We start from the raw sequence: 6,536 nt of genomic DNA, 5'->3' as shown, positions 1-6,536 counted from the left end.
TTATCTTAAATTAATTCAACATCGTACACACTAAATCAGTCTTGCTTTTATGCAATTCAAATGTATTTACTATATACGAAGTTCTGATACAAATCACTAAGTTTAGGAAATTGTGTGTCGTCATCTCTGTTCTCCAAATGACTTAGATTAATTTATTTTTTTTCGACATTTTATTCCCCAGTCAGCTGTGTATGGTTAGACTCCTTACAGGTGTCCTGAATCAGTGTAATGTGATGAATACCAGTTGGATTGGGATGTGGCCACCTGCTCACTAAGACAAGAGACTGTAGATAAGAAGTTTTTAAGCATTCAGGGCTTTTATTAACCTGGAGCTGAACTGCTGCCAGTTAACAGGGCAAGATCCCATCTTCCATTCCCCAATTTGCAGTTCCCTTCTTGGAAATACCTTCTTGTTCTAACACTTGGCATCAAATTTTTGATCCTTTCTCACTGAACAATAGCCGCTGACTTCATTCTGAAAACCACTTTTCAGCTGGAGAGAGTTCTTCTTCCTTTGACTTTGCCTGAGACTTAAATAAGAAAATCTTCTTTCATTTACAGCTTTGACTATATTCTTGGGTCTTGAAATTCCCACCCTTAGAGCGCATAGTAGTTGCTTCATCAGAAAATGATCTCTGCCTCCTAGGAGAGGAGACTGTCTATTAAAAGAGCTCCAGCATGTGCTGAATAGCTTCAAGGAGAATTTTGCTGGCAAAATGCAGAATTAGGAGTTGAATAACCTCAGAATTTCATCTCTCTAAAATTGTTAAAGCAGTTCTAAAGTTCATGTCTGTCTGCCTTCATCTTCTCTGCCTCAGCCGGGTCACCAGATGTCGTTGGAATATTGACCACCGCTCGTCCTGACGGCTGGATGGGTTTGTGGGGAAGCAGCCTTGAGCCAGGAGCACTGCAGGTGGTCGATCACAGGAGGCCCCTTCTTTCACAGCCGATTCCCTTCTCTGAAGCTCAGTGCCCAGTTTCTGCACAATCAAAAACATTGCCGCCCTCTTGGTTTTCCTCTGATGGCAGCTCTTTGGGAGCACATTTCTTTGTATTGTGCATCAGTGGAGTTCACTAATGGAAAAAAATCTGGTGGGGTGGGGGTGAAACCTCTGTGGAGACTGCACTTTGTCCCTCTGTCCTTTGTAAGAAATAGCAACAAACGCCCTCTTAAAAGCATCACCACAGCTGTTAACGGTTTCCCAGTGACACTGATCTTAAAGTTCTCATCTTCCTCAAAAACCCAGTGTGACTCTCACTTCTGAGCACCGGGCAGAGGCTGCCCAGGACTTTGTAAATCAGATCCTCACACGGGGAAGTAATTTTCAGGGTTTCTGTTACACGAAATTCCGCTCTGCCTGCAGCGAGTCTGGTGCCAGGGAGCTGTGAGAGAACCTGGGTTATGACATTAGAAGCCGTTCGCAATTTATAGCGAATACCAGCACGAACCCCCCTGACGCTGCAGGGCGAGGCAAAGACTTTACTGGTCGATTCTGGTGTGGCTGGGTTGCTCAAACAGCAATCTAGCACAAATGAGCGCACACCGTACGCTCAGTTATTGAATCGCTTTCTGCATAGTTAATTTGATTTTACAACGTGTTTGCTTTCTCACGTGTTATTTGCTTGTTTTTATAATTTTGAGAAAAGTAGGCTATCATTATCTACCTATTTGACCCAATGTAATGCCGTGTTTAATGATTAAATTTAATTGCAAATTTTATGTTAGACACTTCGGAACACCAGGAATAAATGCAAATGTCTTGTGTAAGCGCTTGGTTTTTAATAAGAATGGATCTTAGGATAGAAAAAGAAGAATTTGTAATTGTGTCTTTTTGAACTGTGTTTTAAAAAGTAATGTAAGCAGAAAACTAATTTGTAATTAGAAATTACTGAATTGACACAAATTGTAGCTGTTTTAAGGAAACTGGCAGAAATCCAGACTTTAAAATGTGGTAAGAGATTATTTCTTTTCATCTCAGAATTGCTGAAAAAACACATGGAAGTTATATGAAATTAAATCATTGCGCACGGATATCAGAGCATTTAAGGAAAAAAATCCAAGTAGCTGTAATTTATATTCATGATGAGATTCAATGAAGTCAGTCGTGTGGGCGGGGCACGTATTAACATCCTCACGAAACCTGGCTTGGAGCAGGGGGTCAGGGGAGAGCTGGCTGCCTGAGTTGCTTTGAAGTTTTATTTTTATAAAGTGCTGGGGTTTTGCTGCTCTGGCAGCGAAACTAATAGGATCAAAACCTCTCGTGCTGCTCTCTGCCGGACGGCCTGCAGCAAGGTGACTCCTGGCTGTTCTCCTACAGTGCTCAGGTAGATAATAGATGGTTTACAGGGCCGGCAGCAGAAAGGAAAAGAAAAAAAGGCCTGAATGCAATTAAATCATTGATCTGGAAGAATACAATTAGCACAAGGGAGAGAGGGGGGTAGAGAGAAGACGCGATACAAGGCAGCTTCTCCTTCTCGCCACCGGCAGCCCAAATGTGCCGAGGGAGGGGGCGCTGGGGGCGGCTGCAGAGGCTTCTGTCCATTCTCCAAGCTAAATCCTTCCCGACTGACCAGCTGGTAATTGTGTGCCCTAAAGCCCGGCGTTCTTAATGTGCATTAAACAATACAACAAAACACAACAAATTTAGAATAGGTTAGCGACTGATTTGCAAGTGTCTGTCCCCTGTCCATTCAATACGAATAAAAACTGCAACTCATTCCAGCGCTGTGTCTGTGAATGTTTTGGCTGACATGTTAAAAGTCTGCTTTATTTCTCAAATTTTAGATGTGATCCTGACCTGCAGAGCTCTGGTGCAACCGATGGTGGAAATGAGCTTGGGTGGCTGAAATATTTTGTCACTAGACTTTATCTTGCCTTGGACAGGTGTTGTGCTCTTGTCTTCTGTCTGTCCATTTTTTATTTTTTTTATTTTGGTCCCACTTTCTACATATCTGCTTTCTGTCTGCTCCTTCTCAAGCACTGGACAAATGTAGGACCCAAGTGGGTTTGGCTCCCTGGTCGGTCGGTCGGTTTTGTGCATCACGTTGGCTGCAGCCTGGCCTGGTGTATGGGCTACGCCCTGCAGATCGAGAAGGAACGTGCACCAAGTCTTAAGTCATCTCCGTGTCTGATTTCAATCTTCAAGAAGTGCTATAAATAGTTGAAAAAGCACTCGTCAGGCAGGTTGTGTTGCCTCTGGGAAATGTTTTGTTTTGGGAAAAGCAGCCTGCTGCAGAGAGGGCAGCCAGAAATGGTGCTTTTTACAGGAGGGTGTGATTCTGCACTGGGAGAGGAGTGTAAAATCACCTGAGGTTGTTCATGTTTAATGATGTTCCAATACAAACAGCAGAATTTGGCTGCAGAATGTGAATGCAGAAGCAAAGCAGACAGCTGCTTGGCGAGGAATGAAATCATGGGATGAACTTAACGCAGGCATTTAATCACGGTCCTGCCCTGCCTGCTAGGCAATACGGGAAAGGATTTAGAGAAGTTTATACTGACTTTTTTTTGGCCTCCAATCTACATCATCTTTCTAAAATGTTCCAAGTATGCCTCCGCTGAAAATCCAAACAAGCATTCCTGTGCATGGCTCCTGTTGCAAAGGGGCCTGCTGGGGTGGGCTCAGCCTGGCTGCGACCTGTCTCTCTCTACCCACAGGGACCGCTTAGCGTGAAGAAGCATTGCTGAGAGCCCATCTTCCTTGTGCAGCTTGCTCCGGTCGGCAGTAACCTCCTGCTCAGTAAATCATCGCTTCAGAGCTCACACGACCACAGACAGATGTTGCCATTGCTGCTGCTCACTCCGCAAGAACACAGGCAGCGCCGTCCCGCCGGCCGCATCTGTCCCCACGCAGGCAGGCTGCAGCTGGGCTCTGCAGAGGCACTTGTTTAAAAAAGTCAGAGGATGTCCCGTGAGCTGTGTTTACCGTGAGCTCCCCAGGCTTGCAGTGCAGGAGATTTCAATAGCAGGTTGGACGCTGTGCCTGGGGTTGGTGCAAGTTGGTTCTACAAAGAAACAATTTCAGAGCTTTTCCCACTAGCAGAAGGGTGTGGTGTTGGAGGGAGATGCTTTGCCGTGTGGGAGCTGGTGGCAAGGCTGGAAGAGATGTCAGGTTGGCCACTGTTGGCTCAGCTGAGCTAGTTCCTGGTGAAACATTCCGCCTTGGAGGCAGAGAGCATCCAGGCAGCTCTCTGTGTACCTGGTGGGTTCTCAGACGCTTATCAGTTGGTACCAACCAACGCTGGCAGCTCTCGATAGCTACAGACAAAAGCAGGATGTTTGTGGTCTAAGGGAAAGGAGCCCAGCTTGTGCCTTTTGCCAGAGGGTGAAGGATGCTCAGGCTGGAGCAGCTCAGTGCAGGGCAGTCGCGAAAGGAAAAGCCGGGGAAAAGAAATTGTGGGATGGGAGAGGACCGTGTCCTCCTCTGGGCTTACTACTCAGCACTCCTGCACTACGTGGTGCTGCGTGGTAGCAGCAGGACTGGGGTCTCTACGTGCCAGGACAGCTCCAGGGGCACAGGCAGGGCCAGCCCAGTGGAGCAGGCAGCTGGCAAACCTCCCTGCTGTGCCCTCCTGGGTTGGGTTTGCCTCTCCGCCTCCCTGCATGCCAAACAGACAATATCCTGGTAAACCCATCTCATTTTGGAAGGCTTAATTAGAGAAAGAGAAGGCTCTTGCCTTGGGAGTCTCCCCTTGCAGATGTTCCCTTGCTATGATGTCTTCCTAACATGTCCCTGCCAAGGCACGAACACATGTTTTAAATTCCTATAGTGTCTCCCTTTAACTGGTTTTAATACAGCCTCAAAGTGCCTCACAACCCCCTCTTGAGGCATTTGGATCATGACACACTTGGTTGATCGGGGATAAAAATACAAGCTGGTGTGACCAGAAATGATCAAAACTTCCAGGGCAGTAAGTGGGACATGGCAGGACTCCTCAAATGGTCAACGCCCTCCCCATCTGTCCTTACCCCCAGGGAAGGGCAGCAGAGACTGTGGAGAAGAACCACATCCATTGTTCTCCTTGCCCCTGTCTGCCCCATCCCTCGTGTGCTGCCTGGCCCCAGGTTTTGGGGTAACACCGTGGACCTGGACTCCCTGCCCTGATTTTCCTCTCGTCTCCCATGGCTTTGTGTGATGGGCAGTGCCTGGGGAGGGTCAGGGTGGACGACCCTGCAAGGAGGGTCCAGCCACGACTGCAGTGGGTGGAAATCCTGCCAGGATGGTGCAGGAGACCAGGAGTGATCTCCTCCTCTAGCTCAGCACAAGAGACAACTGCAGCCATCTGCTCTCTTTCTTACTGCGGCTATTTCATGCCTACAAAATACCTGGCCAGCAAGATTTGCGCGTGGATAGATTTTATGTGACAGAAATACATAACGTTGGATGTAAGTGCTGTGTTATCAGCATTGGAGCAGTGCAGGGAGGGTGGTGGCCAGAGGGCAGCATAGCTCAGATCTTCAAGGGAGGCTCAGGCTCAAAATCGTCCCACTGAACATCTCTTAAGGAGGAAAGTCACTCCATTTATTTCTTCCAGTTGCATGGCACCACAGTGTCCCAGCCCTCCAGCAATACTCCAGAGACTTCTCCTCTCTCCCAGCTCCTGCTGCCTCCCCAGCATCCTGCCTTCTGGCAGGGACTGGCACTGGTGAGACAAAGCTTGGAGGAAATGAGAGATTTGAGTCATTTATTATTTTAAATGTCCGTTTTCCTGGAGGTGAACTGGAATTTGGTGGGCACCAATGCCAGTGACTGGCTGGCAGCTACCAGGTCATTATGTGGGTGAGGGCTGATACCTGCCTGTTTCTGGAGCAGGACAGAAGCAGGCTCTGTGTCCCCTGGGGATGCCATTTGCTGATCTGTTGGTGCAGAGAAGCGTTAACGGTTGTAGAAGAGACTTCATCACCACGTTTGCACAGAGGCAGCACCAGCTCCAAGCAGCCCAGCACGGGCAGCCGGTGGCGTGTGCCAGGGTCCAAGCCAGTGAGTGGGAGACACAGGAGGTCTGGGAGGTTTGATCTGATGCTTCTCCCCTGGTCTCCTGCAGAGACGTTGCTTTGGTTCCTTCTTCTTGGCTGTGTCTGTGTGCTGGGCAGGCTGGGATGGATGGTCCAGAGCGGCTGCAGAAGTGGGTCAGGGCAAGCTCCCACTGCGAGCTCAGCCATTGCTGGGCCAGCATGACCACCTTCACTGTGTCCTCCTCGTCCCTCTGTGTGCTGTAACCTGCCTCCTCCACCTCCCTTGGGGAGCTCAGTGCCATACCGGGTCCTGCAGAGAAGGATGGTGAGGGCTCCCCAAGCTCTGTGCTCCTCTGTCCTGAGCAGGGAAGCCCTGTGGAAGAGGGGCTGCTGGTGGCCTGGTGCTGGAAAGAAGCGGGGATGGAGAGTGACAAAGCACGGGGAGGTCCAGAGCATCCCCAGGAGTCGGGTGTGCCCTGGGGAACCCCAAAGCTGGCTTAGTGCAAGGTATCCACTAGCAAGAGAATTGGGTCTGCTGCGGACAGTGGTGGCCGTGCTCCTCAGGCACTCGAACTCTTCA

This window comes from Apaloderma vittatum, unplaced genomic scaffold (assembly GCF_000703405.1).
Source record: "Apaloderma vittatum isolate BGI_N311 unplaced genomic scaffold, ASM70340v1 scaffold32615, whole genome shotgun sequence".
In the NCBI taxonomy this organism is placed as follows: domain Eukaryota; kingdom Metazoa; phylum Chordata; class Aves; order Trogoniformes; family Trogonidae; genus Apaloderma; species Apaloderma vittatum.
The sequence above is the reverse complement of the archived record's forward strand: the minus strand, read 5'-3'. Positions refer to the sequence as shown.